The 15,218-nt window shown below is 35.4% G+C and overlaps 1 protein-coding gene across 1 annotated transcript in view; it reads right to left on the bottom strand.

Moving 5' to 3' along the window:
- The window catches only part of CYLC1 (cylicin 1), a 68,729-nt gene that overhangs the window by 42,199 nt on the left and 11,312 nt on the right, over positions 1-15,218 (bottom strand).

Genomic DNA, 15,218 nt, shown 5'->3' with positions numbered 1-15,218 from the left:
GTGATTTGGGTACTCAGCTCTGGTTAACAATCACTGCTCTGAATGGTCTTGAAAAAGAAAACATCATAGATTTATAAAATTGTTCAAGCTTTTCTTCTTTGCTTCTCCAAAAAGCAATTGATCAATGATCTATTACTCTGTCAAAACCACATTAATTCAAAAGAGTAGCTATAAGATTTTATAGCCTGGGCTCTTGGGAACTTAACATTTTAGAAGTCTGACATACTGGCTTGATTGATCCTTTCATATTCTGGGTAAAAGATTTTCCACCTGCATGGATTTCTACTTCTTTCCTACAGTCAAAAATAGTGTTTTCCAAATTTTCTTTGAGCACAGCTCAGTATGTGTGTGTAGAAATCTTATTCTACTGTAACAATATACCTTCTAAATAATACATTAAGAGAAAATTTTGAAAGGTGAAAACAAAATGTATAAATTGAAGTTCTATCTTATTTTCACATTCCAATGCATTGTTTGCATAATTATATCATTTAGAAGACACTAAAAAAGGCAATCAAGGAACAGTTAAGTTAGAAAGAGACAATTTAACCAAATATCATAACATTCCAGCTTTATATATATATGTTTGTGTTCTGTCTCAAATTGTTAGAAATTCAAATATAATTAAGACTGAGCAGTTTTCTTTATTTCAGAGTTTTTTAGATTTTATGTTATACATGATTATGTATATATTCCTTTGGTACATAGGTAATCCTAACATAACTTGACATATTGGGAAAAATGAATGATAGAAGACAAATGGAATGATATTTTTAAAGTTGTAAAGGAAAATAAATCTACCAATTTAAGATTTTATTACAGCAAAAATATTCTTCCAAAATGAACATTCAATAAGAGCATTTTTACACAAATGAAAACTGAGAATTTCATTACCAGCAGAGAAAAGCACTAAAATCAATACAAATGATAATTTTTCAGGTATGAGGAAATGACCCAAGATGATGCACAGTTAATACAAAATGAAATAAAGACCATCAGAAAGAACAAATATGTGGGTATAGAATATGATATGAATATTAAGTATTTACAAATAATAATGATAATCTGTTGAGCTTAAAATACAATACAAATTTTATGAAAGTAAAATTTATAGATGAAATAGTGCATACAAGTGTGTGGAATAAATGGCGTTAAAATGTCATAATGTGCTTGCATTGTCTGAGTAGTAAAAATTCTAATATGAAGCAAGTGCTAATAAATCAAAGAAATATGTTGTAATTTCTTAGATAATCATAAAAGAATAATGAAAGGCTGTATAAAAAGATTATACAGGGGGAAATGAAGGAAAAATGATTGATTAATACAAAAGAAAGCAAGAAAGGAAAGACAAAGAGCAAAACCATGAGACAAGTACTAAATAAAAATGAAATATTAGGTTCAATCCAAATATAAAGTTACTATATTAAAAGTAAGTAGACTAAGATGAATAAATTCTAGAGATCTGCTGAATAACATAGTGCCTATAATTAACAATACTATGTTGTACACTTAAAAATTTGTTAAGAGTGTAGACCTCATGTTAAGTGTTTTTATCATAAAAAAGCATATGGGCTAAATACACAGTTTAAGAGACAAAAATGTCACAGTCGATTATGAGGATACACCTAAAATTTAATTGCACATAATGTTTAAATATTTTAGAATTGGAGAAGAGATACTGTGCATACACTAATACGTAGCAAATTCGTGGAGCTATACTAATGTCAAACAAAGCTAACTTTAAGATAGATAAAGATAAGTAAGGACATTTTAAAATGGTAAAAGTGTTAATCCAATAGGAAGATGTAACAATTCTAAATTTGTGTGTACCCACTGACATAGCTCTAAAATACGTAAAGAAAAAAATAGAAAAGTCAAAGTAATAATATGCACATTCAGTATTATAGCTGGAGCCTTTAGCATACTTATTTTAGTAACTAATAGACCAAGAAGATAACATATATCAGTAGAGGTATAGAAATTTGAATAACATGGTTAACAAAATGACATAATATAGAAACACTAAACCAAATAACTGTACACTACACATTGTTTTCAAGTTCAGATGGAATATTTAACAAAAGCGCTCATAGACAGGAACATAAAGCAAGTCTCAGAAAGTGTCAAAATACTAAAATCTTATAGCATGTGTTTACTGACCATTTGAATAAATCTAGAAATCAATGATAAAAAGAAAACTAAATAATAATACCTAAACATTTGGAAATAAATAACAATGGAAATTAGAAACAATTTTAAACAATATTTTGGATATCAAAAAAATAACATATTTGCATACTTAATGGTTCACAAAGTCTTATTTAGAATTTTATGGCTTTAAATTCATATGTTAGGAAGGAAGAGAGGCTAAAAATCAATAATTTAAGTACCCATCTCAAGAAGCTAGAAATAGAACAGTAAATTGAAGCCATCTTAAGTAGGAGGAAAAAATAAAAATGATAACAAAAGAAAGCAGTGAAAGAGAAAAGAAAAGGTTGTTGCCTATAAATTTTTTAACTTAGATGAAGTAGGTAAATTCCTTAAAAAATAACACATATGAAAGCTGAAGTAAGGGTAAGTAGAAAATCTGAATTATTGTGTGTGTGTGTGTATATATATATATATATATATATATATATATATATATATATATATAAATATATAACTATATAAGTTCCAGGTCTGCATATGTTCATTGATCAATTCTCCCAAACACCTAAAGAAAAAATAATTATTTGCAAACTCTTCCAAAGAATAGAAAAGAGGAAACACTTATTTGATCTATAAGAAGAATGTAGCCTTGATACCCTTACTTCAAATCCAGTTTTTATAAACATGACTTCCTTCTTGTAATTTGCACAGAGGCAATTGGAAACATACACAAGGTAACAAGTGAAGAAGATTTCACAATAATCTACATAATGAACAAGATGACTTAGCATTAGTGACAGAATTGGTGATGAGAAGTAACACCATTCTAGATGTTTTGAAGATAGTCACAACAGGATTTAATGATGTACTGAATGTGAGCTGCTAGTAAGAGAAGTCAAGGATGACACCAAAGACATATTGGTATGTGTGTATGTATATCTTTGTGTGTGTGTTTACTTTAGAAACTAAGTGAATAGTGGTGCCAATTTCTGAGAAGGAGAATATATATGGATGAACAGGTTTGGAATGAAGCAAAATTTTTGTTTTCATATTGAGTTTGAGATATCTACTAGACATCCAAGTGGAATGCCAATAAGGCAGTTTCATATATGAGTAAGGAAATTAGAGGAGAGATATGTGTGGGATAGAAATACATATTTGGAATTAATTAGCACATACATGACAAATAATGCCATTGGACTGGATGGTGTAATATGCTGGATGGTTATAGATAGGAAAAAGAAGAGATGCAAGGGCTGAGTTTTGGGGCTTTCCAATGCATAAAGCTTGAAGCCAGAAAAAAAATCACCAACAGAGTTTGAAAATAAATAACTGTATGGTATATGGGGAAAAAATAAAACACAGTGATACAGTAACCAAGGGAAAATAATTTACAGATTTGAATCAACTGTATCAAATGCTGCTAGTGGATCTGAAAATATGAAAGTTACTAGAGAATTTTATTTCCATGGAGTGGTAAGGACAAAAGTCTAGGATAAGTTCAAGGGAGAAGGAAAACTAGTAATAGTGAGTGCACTGGAAATCCAAGGAAGAGGTTTGGGGGTCTAGTATGGGAAAGTAACTTTCTATCAGTTGTCCTTTTATTCTTTTTAATTTTTATACTGTATGTATGTATTAAAATATTCAATTAAAATCCAGTTAAAATAGACATTGATAATGGAGAAAAGTAGTGATAACTAATATGGATAATTCTTTCAAAGAGTTTTGCTACATAAAGATGAAATAAAATAGGATGGTAGATAGAAAAGCCTATAATTTCAACTTAGGATAAATGGATTAATTCCAAAAAACATGTAACATACCCAGACTGAATCAAGAAGAAATAGAAAATCTGAAATAATAATGAGTAAAGAAATTGCTACAGTGGTTAAGACCTACCAACAAGGAAATAACCAGTACCAAATTGTTTCTCTGATTAATTCTACCAAACATTTAAAGAAGAATGAATCAAATCCTTCTCAAACACCTCCAAAAATTGAAAAATAGAAATAATATTGCCAAACATATTTTACAATGCAAGGAAGAATTTCTTTGATATCAAAGCCATATAAGGCGACTACAAAGAAAGAAAACACAGTCCAATATCCCTGCTGAATAGAAATGCAAAATCCTCAACAAAATCTTAGCAAACCAAACTTAACAATGCATTAAAATGATTATACACCATGAAGAAGTGGAACTCATCCCTGGGATACAAGGATGCAAATCAATATATGCAAATCAGTAAGTGTGATATCCTACAATAATAGAATGAAAGATAAAAAATCTCAGTAGATGCAGAAGAAACACTTGACAAATTACATGCTTTCATATCAAAACTCAACAAATTAGGTGCAGAAGAAATGTACCTCAATATGATAAAGGCCATATACAACAAACCCACATCTTCCATTATAACTCAGTAGTGAAATTTTGAAAGCCATTCCTCTGTGATCAGGAAAAATACATGTGTGCCCACCCTTACCACTCCTGCTCAACATAGTACTGGAAGTTCTAGCCAGAGCAACTGGGCAAAAAGTTAAATAAAAGGCAACCAAATCAGGAATTAAAATTTTTTCTTAGCAGATATGCAATCTTATATATGTATATAAAATCCTAAAGACTCCACAAGAAATGTTAGAAATAACCACCTAATTCAGTAAAGTTGCAGTATACAAAATCAACATACAGAAATCTGGTGCATTTCTATAGATATCAAAATAATCTGAAAAATAAGCATAAAAATAATCTAATTCACAGTAGTTAAAAGCAATAGAATTGGGAGGAGGAGCCAAGATGGCAGAGTGAGTAGGGCAGTATAAAACTCCACCCAAAACCATATATAGTTTTGAAAATACAACAAATACAACTATTCCTAAAAGAGAGACCAGAGGATACAGTACAGCAGCCAGGCTACATCTACATCTGCGAGAACTCAGCATAATATGAAGGGGGTAAGATACAAGCCACAACCCAGCGGGACCTGAGTGCTCGCCCACCCTAGCTCACCGGTGGGAGGAAAGGAGTCAGAGCAGGTAGGGAGTGGAAGTGCAGGACTGCTAATTAGCCAGCCCTAGTAATCTGCACCGGGAGCACAGGCACACATTGCATGGTGTGCTGACATTAGGGAAATGGAAAAGTAAATCTGAGAGTGGGCACCCACACCCAGCTGCCCTGGGGCAAAAGAAAAGTGAGTGTTTTTTGAAAGTCTTAAAGGGACAGGGGCTTCATAGCTGGATGGAGTTGTCCTGGCACACTTATCCCAGCAGGCTGGGAATCCTGAGGAACTTCAGGCACCCCAGCCGCCTGGGTGGCAACACAGCTCTGTAGTCCCTCACGAAGATAAACAGCCTGCCATTCATTCCTCCTCCAGCACAACCTCCACACAGTATTTCCTCCAGGTGCACAGCCACCCGGGCTAGACCAAGAGGCTGCTGTAAGCGTGCAGCTGCATGGGGCAGGCAGAGGAACATGGGGCAAGGTGAGAAGGGGCTCTGTTCTCTCAGGAGAGCACACCCAGCAAGGCTGCCACACTGTGAAGTGCTCTGGGATAACCTGAGGGCTGCCCTACCCATGGTGGCTCAGGGTATTAACCCAGACACTGATCCCAGTATGTGGGGTAACTGACACAGGCAGCAGAGAAGGGCAAGGTAAACAGCAAGCAGGAAAGGACTTTGTTTGCCCAGCTGATACACACACCACCTGCCTGGGATTACCTCTATCACCATGAAAAGGCAGAAAAATTTGGTCCAGTCAAAAACTAACCAGGCAAACACAGAGAGAGGGACTGGGGAGATAGATATAACCAATCTTCCTGAAAAACAATACAAAATAAAGATTATAACCATGCTGATGGAGCTGCAGAGAAATATGCAAGAGCTAAGGGATAAGGTGAGGAGGGAAAATGACAAAATAAAACAATCTCTGGAGGGATTTAAGAGCAGACTGGATGAGGTGCAAGAGACTGTTAATGGAATAGAAATCAGATAAGAGGAATACAGAGAAGAAGATGCAGAAAAAGATAAAAGCATCCCTAGGAATGGAAAAATATTAAGAGAACTGTGTGACCAATCGAAATGGAAAAATATTTGCATTATAGCGGTGCCAGAAGAAGAAGAGAGAGAAAAAGAGATAGAAAGTATCTTTGAAGAAATAATTGCTGAAAATTACCAAACTGGGAGAGGAAATAGTCTCTCAGACCATGGAAGCCCAGAGATCCCCCAACACAAGGGACCCAAGGAAGACAACACCAAGACATATAATAATTAAAATGGCAAAGATCAAAAACAAAGACAGAGTATTAAAGGCAGCCAGAGAGAGAGAAAAAAGGTCACCTACAAAGGAACACCCATCAGGCTATCATCAGACTTCTCAACAGAAACCTTACAGGCCAGAAGAGAATGGCATGATATATTTAATGCAATGAAACAGAAGGGCTTTGAACCAAGAATACTGTATCCAGCATGATTTTAATTTACATATGAAGGAGGGATTAAACAATTCCCAGACAAGCAACAGTTCAGGGAATTTGCCTCACACAAACCACCTCTACAGGATATTTCAAAGGGACTGCTCTAGATGGAAGCACTCCTAAGGCTAAATAGATGTCACCAGAGAAAATAAAATCACACCAAAGAAAGCAGACCAACCGAAAACTAACAAAAGGCAAAAAATTAAATCAACTGTTCACAAAAGGAGTTAAAGCAAACACAGAAGAGTACAGAATAAAACAGGTAACATATAAAGAATGGAGGAGGAGGAATAAGAAGAGAGATAAAAGGAAATATCAGACTCTGTTTATAATAGCTCAATAAGTGAGTTAATTTAGATGGATAGATAGTAGAGAAGTAAAAAAGCTACCCTTGAACATTTGGTAACCACGAATCTAAAGCCTGCAATAGCAATAAGTATATAGGTTTCAATAATCACCCCAAATGTAAATGAACTGAATGCACCAAACAAAAGACAAAAGTAAAAGAATAAATAAAAATGCAATACCCATCTAAATGACGCTAACAAGAGACTCATGTCAAACACAAAGACATGCACAGACTTAACGTCAAGGGATGGAAAAAGATATTTCATGCAAACAGAGAGAAAAAAGCAGGTGTTGCAATACTAGTATCAGGCAAAATAGATTTCAAAATAAAGAAAGTAACAAAAGATAAAGAAGGACATTACATAATGATAAAGGGCTCAGTCCAACAAGAGGATATAACCATTATAAATATATATGCACCCAATACAGGAGCACCAACATATGTGAAACAAATACTAACAGAATTAAAGGAGGAAATAGAATGCAATGCATTCATTCTGGGAGACTTCAACAGACCACTCACTGCAAAGGACAGATCCACCAGACAGAAAATAAGTAAGGACACAGAGGCAATGAACAACACAGTAGAACAGATGGACCTAATAGACATCTACAGAACTCTACATCCAAAAGCAACAGGATACACATTCTTCTCAAGTGCACATGGAACATTCTCCAGAATAGAACACATACTAGGCCACAAAAAGAGCCTCAGTAAATTCCAAAAGATTGAAATCCTACCAACCAACTTTTCAGACCACAAAGGCATAAAACTAGAAATAAACTGTACGAAGAAAGCAAAAAGGCTCACAAACACATGGAGGTTTAACAACATGTTCCTAAATAATCAATGGATCAGTGACCAAATTGAAATGTAGATCAAGCAATATATGGAAACAAATGACAACAACAACACAAAGCCCCAACTACTGTGGGATACAGAAAAGCAGTCTTAAGAGGAAAGTATATAGCAATCCAGGCATATTTAAAGAAGGAAGAACAATCCCAAATGAATGGTCTAATATCACAATTATCGAAATTGGAAAAAGAAGAAAAAAAAGAGGCCTAAGGTCAGCAGAAAGAGGGACATGATAGAGATCAGAGAAGAAATAAATAAAATTGAGAAGACTAAAACAATAGCAAAAATCAATGAAACCAAGAGGAGAAATAAAAAGAATTAATAGAGAGTACTATGAAAACCTATATGCTAAAAAGCTGGGAAACCTAGGAGAAATGAGAAATGGACAACTTCCTAGAAAAATACAAACTTCCAAGACTGACCCAGAAAGAAACAGAAAATCTAAACAGACCAATTACCAGCAACGAAGTTGAAGCGGTAATCAAAAAACTACCAAAGAACAAAACCCCGGCCCAGATGGATTTACCTCAGAATTTCATCAGACATGCAGAGTAGACATAATACCCATTCTCCTTAAAGTTTTCCAAAAAATAGAACAGGAGGGAATACTCCCAAACTCATTCTATGAAGCCAACATCACCCTAATACCAAAAGAGGCAAAGACCCCACCAAAAAAGAAAACTACAGACCAATATCCCTGATGAACTTAGATGCAAAAATACTCAACAAAATATTAGCAAAACGAATTCAAAAATACATCAAAAGGATCATACACCATGACCAAGTGCGATTCATCCCAGGGATGCCAGGATAGTACAACATTCAAAAATCCATCAACATCATCCACCACATCAACAAAAAGAAAGACAAAAACCACATGATCATCTCCATAGATGCTGAAAAAGCAGTCGACAGAATTCAACATCCATTCATGATAAAAACTGTCAGCAAAATGGGTATAGAGGGCAAGTACCTCAACATAATAAAGGCCATATATGATAAACCCACAGCCAACATCATACTGAACAGCGAGAAGCTGAAAGCATTTCCTCTGAGATCGGGAACAAGACAGGGATGCCCACTCTCCCCACTGTTATTTAACATAGTCCTGGAGGGCCTAGCCATGGCAATTACACAAAACAAAGAAATACAAGGAATCTAGATTTTTAAAGAAGAAGTTAAACTGTCACTATTTGCAGATGACATGATATTGTACATAAAAAATCCTAAAGACTCCACTCCGAAACTACTAGACCTAATATTGAAATTCAGCAAAGTTGCAGGATACAAAATTAGCACACAGAAATCTGTGGTTTTCCTATACACTAACAATAAACTAATTGAAAGAGAAATCAGGAAGACAATTCCATTCACAATAGCATCAAAAAGAATAAAGTACCTTGGAATAAACCTAACCACGGAAGTGAAAGACCTATACCCTGAAAACTATAAGACACCTTAAGAGAAATTAAACAGGTCACTAACAAATGGAAACTCATCCCATGCTCCTGGCTAGGAAGAATTAATATCATCAAAATGACCATCCTGCCCAAAGCAATATACAGATTCGATGCAATCACTATCAAATTACCAACAGCTTTCTTCAATGAACTGGAACAAATAGTTCAAAAATTCATATGGAAACACCAAAGACCCCGAATAGCTAAAGCAATCCTGAGAAGGAAGAATAAAGTGTGGGGGGGATCTCACTCCCCAACTTCTAGCTCTATTACAAAGCCATAGTAATCAAGACAATTTGGTACTGGCACAAGAACAGAGCCACAGACCATTGGAACAGAATAGAGACTCCAAACATTAATCCAAACATATATGGTCAACTAATATTCAATTAAGGGGCCATGGACATAAAATGGGGAAATGAAAGTCTCTTCAACAGATGATGCTGGCAAAACTGGACAGCTACATGTAAGAGAGTGAAACTGGATCACTGTCTAACCCCATACACAAAAGTAAATTCTAAATGGATCAAAGACTTGTATGTAAGTCATGGAACCATAAAACTCTTAGAAAAAAAACATAGGCAAAATTCTCTTAGACATAAACATGAGTGACCTCTTCTTGAGCATATCTCCCTGGGCAAGGGAAACAAATGAAAAAATGAACAAATAGGACTATATCAAGCTGAAAAGCTTCTGTACAGCAAAGGACACCATCAATAGAACAAAAAGGTATCCTACAGTATGGGAGAATATATTCGAAAATGACAGATCCGATAAAGGGTTGACATCCAAAATATATAAAGAGCTCAAACACCTCAACAAACAAAAAGCAAATAATCCAATTAAAACATGGGCAGAGGAGCTGAATAGACATTTCTCTAAAGAAGAAATTCAGATGGCCAACAGACACATGCTCCACATTGCTTGTCATCAGAGAAATGCAAATTAAAACCACAATGAGATATCATCTCACACCAGTAAGGATGGCTACCATCTAAAAGACAAACAACAACAAATGTTGGTGAGGTTGTGGAGAAAGGGGAACCCTCCTACACTGCTGGTGGGAATGTAAATTAGTTCAACCATTGTGGAAAGCAGTATGGAGGTTCCTCAAAATGCTCAAAATAGAAATACCATTTGACCCAGGAATTCCACTTCTAGGAATTTACCCCAGGAATGCAGCACTCCAGTTTTTAAAAGACAGATGCACCCCTATGTTTATCTCTGCACTATTTACAAAAGCCAAGATATGGAAGCAACCTAAATGTCCATCAGTAGATGAATGGATAAAGAAGATGTGGTACATATACACAATGGAATATTACTCAGCCATAAGAAAAAAACAAATCCTACCATTCACAACAACATGGATGGAGCTAGAGGGTATTATGCTCAGTGAAATAAGCCAGTCGGAGAAAGACAAGTACCAAATGATTTCACTCATATGTGGAGCATAAGAACAAAAGAAAACTGAAGGAACAAAACAGCAGCAGAAGTACGGAACCCAAGAATGGACTAATAGTTACCAAAGGGAAAGGGACTGGGGAGGACGGGTGGGAAGGGAGGGATAAGGGCAGGAAGAAAAGAAAGCGGGCATTACGTTTAGCGTGTATATTGTTGAGGGGGCACGGGAAGGGCTGTGCAACACAGAGAAGACAAGGAGTGATTTTACAGCATCTTACTGTGTTGATGGACAGTGACTGTGAACGGGGATGTGGGGGGAACTTGGTGAAGGGGGGAGCCTAGTAAACATAATGTCCTTCTTGTAATTATAGATTAATGATACCAAAATTTTAAAAAAAGTGCTCAGAACGATAGAATGGTGAGACATACAACTATTTCGTGAAAGAGTCTGGACTAGCTAAATCTGAAAGCAAAACAACAAGATTTTGATGAGAATTTCATACCTGTCCTTAAAATACTTATAATCTATAAATGAAATTACTATGAGGGAAACATTATTTACATTTCAAAATGTAAATATTTAGCTAAATTGAGCCTAGTAGTCATTAAAAACACTAAAAGGAACTATAAAGAGGACTTACAGTCTTGGAAGAGACATTTCCCCTGCCTGTATGTTGTCAGGACTTTAGCATTGTAAGTTTAAATTGGTAATGTTTGAGTGATGACATCATAAATGGACTGTGAACAGAAAATTAAAGGGGAAAGACAGAGTAATTGTATTTTCTAGTGCATGGGTGCTTCTGAAATCTATTCCAAAATTGTAGCTGTGTTCACACACAATGTTTTTAAATGAATTTAAAAAATCAGTTTTTCATTGACTGAATCAATCTGGTTGTTTAATAAACACCTAATTGTTTGATATAAGCATATTTGAACAGTTTTGAGCATGTATGTGTACACATCGGACATATATATATATTGTACTTGTATATCCATTATATATATATATATGTATGCAAATACACATTATATTTGTGTGAAAGGATTATGTGGGCTGAAATAAAAACAGTATAAACATTCTTCTGTGTAAGGGTAACTGTAATCATACATTTTCTTCACATTGAGGCTTTTCTCCCTCAAAACTATGTATATGTTCACAGTGATTTCACTCAAAATAACTTGAATATAGTTTATTCTTAGATGTATAAATTAAGCAAAGATAAAATGTCTATTAAAATAGTACAAAGAAGTCTGAGAAATAGTTTCTATTCTCCCCAAACCATAAAACAACTGTTGTGTATGGAGTTTGTTAGAACAAGTTATCAAGTGTTACTTTGTAGGAAATTTTCAAATGTGAACTTGTCATTATATGAAATGTAAACTCAGTAAGTAGCTAAGGATGTGCACAGGAACAACTGCTTTTTATGTGATCTTGATAATAGAAGATGAACATTGTTTTGGCCACTGGAAGAGAAGCAATTCATTAGTTATTCTAATTTCTTCCCACTTCTTTTGTCATTAAATTTTTCTTTATTTTTGAAAGATTATATTTATTATATCATACTTACCCTATTCAAAATGGAAAGAAAATGTGATCAAAGACACCAAATTAGTTTCACTTGAGCAATACTATGCAGTATATATCAGAACCCTTCTATCAGCCAAACTAAGTTCACAAGCCTGTCAAATAGTATTACTTTCTGGAGGAAATCATAGAAAACCATTTAATTTTTATGTCAAAAGAAGGACCACCATCATATAAAAGAATAAACGAATATCAACTATGTATAAAGGAACTTGAGAAATTTTCCTTCCCTCTAATCCAGCAATTCTACTCCTAGGAATGCATCCTTAGGAACTTATTATTTCAGCACAAAGCCATGCATTATAGTTTTACACAAAATATTACAATTTGGAAATACTCGTGACGTCCAAGATTAAGCAATATTTTCAGTAAATCACTATATTAAAACTCCATGAGGGGGAAGGAAGTATAACACAGAGATGACAAGTAGTGATTCTATAGCATCTTACTAGGCTTATGGACAGTGACTGTAATGGGGTATGTAGTGGGGACTTGATAATAGGGGGAGTCTAGAAGCCATAATGTTGTTCATGTAATTGTACGTTAATGATAGCAAAATAAAAATAACAAAATAAATAAATAAATAAATAAATAAATAAATAAATAAATAAATAAATAAAACTCCACAAAGGATTCATGTCTATTTTACTCATCACTGTATCCCCAACATTTGCATGAAGAAAACCAGGAACATAAAACTTTATGTACGGTGTGATATCTATTATATCAAAACAAATACATTTATTATTAATTGAATGGAAATTAATACATCAAAATGGTAATCATTGGGTTATAGATAATTTTATTTTTTCATATAATGTTTTACATTTAAAATTCTAATATATGTATATGTTAAGAGGCAAACAAGCAATATGTAATCATATATGCATATGGAGGTTTGATCCAATATGGTAGCATACTAAGAGCCTCAACTCAACTGTCACATACACAGGGACACAGAAAAATAAAAATGGTTCAAAGGGCAATTATAATAAAAGTAAAGGAAGTACATCTACTAACATTACATAGTCCACCAAATGGAGAGGAAATGGATGGAAATCTCTCTGGGATCATAGGTGATGGTGAGCATCATTATATTCTACTTATATCTTGACAGCACAGAGGTGATCAGGATCTGAGCACACTAGACAGTCTGCCACATCAGCAAGCCCCATAAACCTGGCCCAAACCATATCCAGATGTCCCACAAAGGTGACCACAATGCCCACACCTGCCTTAGCTCCAGACACCCCATGATGGCTGCACCAGTGCTGCACACAGTGGGACACCGCAAGCCTGCACCCACTTAGCTCTAGTCATCATGCCAGGGAACTCCCAGAATGGAGTGCCCCAGGAATATCCAGACCATGCCCACTTCTGCTCCAGCCAACCCATCCTGCCAGGGCACCCCACACACAGAGCACCCTGGTATCCCCCAGCACCTGCTTGAGTTCCAGCCATTGCTTCAGGGCACTGTTTTCAAAAAGCACCATGGTACCCTGGCCCACCCCAAGTTTGGTTCCAGGAGTCCCACAAGAGCTGACCCTGTTCAGAGAACCTGAGACCCCTTGGTTAATGCTTCCCACTCTAATCACCCAACCAGGGCGGCTCAGTTGCAAAGAGCCAAGTAAAGCCAGCGCATGCCAATTCCAGCCAGACAGCCAAAGCCACCAGACCGACACAGACTACACAAGGCATGTTCTTACACAAGGGCACACCTGTAAGTCTGGGAAAAATAGCTGTTTCACCTAATTCATAGAAAAAACACAGAAGGATAAACAAAATTAAGAGATAGAGGAATATGCTGAAAATGAAAGACCATGATAAAACAAGAAAAAGAGGAAAACAAAAGAGTTAATCTAACTGACAAGGAGTTTGATTCAATGGTCGTAAAGATGCACACCAGACTTGAGAGAAAAGTGGATGAACTCAGTGATAATTTGGAAAAAAGAGAATGAAAATATGATTGGTACCATGGTATGTGGGGGGTAACGGGGAAGACAGTGTAGTTCAGGGAAAACACATAGGGACTCTGTGGCATCTTACTACACTGATGGACAATGACAGCAATGGGTATGGGGAGGGAGTTGGTAATAAGAGTGAATGTAATAACTACATTGTTTTTCTTGTGAAACCTTCATAAGAGTGTATATCAATGATATCTTTTTTTTTTGAGAGGGCAACTCTCATATTTATTGATCATATGGTTGTTAACAACAAAAAAATTCTGTGTAGGGGACTCAATGCACAATCATTAATCAACCCCAAGCCTAATTCTCAACAGTCTCCAATCTTCTGAAGCATAACGAACAAGTTTTTACATGGTGAACGAGTTCTTACATAGTGAATAAGTTCTTACATGGTGAACAGTGCAAGGGCAGTCATCACAGAAACTTTCGGTTTTGATCACGCATCATGAACTATAAACAATCAGGTCAAATATGATTATTCGTTTGATTTTTATACTTGGTTTATATGTGAATTCCACATTTCTCCCTTATTATTATTACTATTATTATTATTAATTTTTAATAAAATGCTGAAGTGGTAGGTAGATGCAAGATAAAGGCAGAAAACATAATTTAGTGCTGTAAGAGGGCAAATGTAGATGATCAGGTGTGTGCCTATAGACTAAGTATTAATCCAAGCTAGACAAGGGCAACAAAACATCCACAGATACAGAAGATTTCTCTCAAAACAGGGGGGTGAGGTTCTAAGCCTCACCTCTGTTGATCCCCAATTTCTCTCCTGATGGCCCCCCTGTGACTGTGCCTGACTTAGGTTGTTCCTCCCTTGAGGAATCTTACCCATCTCTGGCTAACCAGTCATCTACCAGGTCCATACAGGGAAATATAAAGTTGGTAAGTGAGAGAGAAGCAATATTGTTTGAAAAGGTTATCTTTTTACTTCTTTGCAGATTTATGCCCTGTGGCTTCTATG

The sequence above is a fragment of the Manis pentadactyla genome, chromosome X (assembly GCF_030020395.1).
Source record: "Manis pentadactyla isolate mManPen7 chromosome X, mManPen7.hap1, whole genome shotgun sequence".
Lineage (NCBI taxonomy): Eukaryota > Metazoa > Chordata > Mammalia > Pholidota > Manidae > Manis > Manis pentadactyla.
The sequence above is the reverse complement of the archived record's forward strand: the minus strand, read 5'-3'. Positions and strand labels throughout refer to the sequence as shown.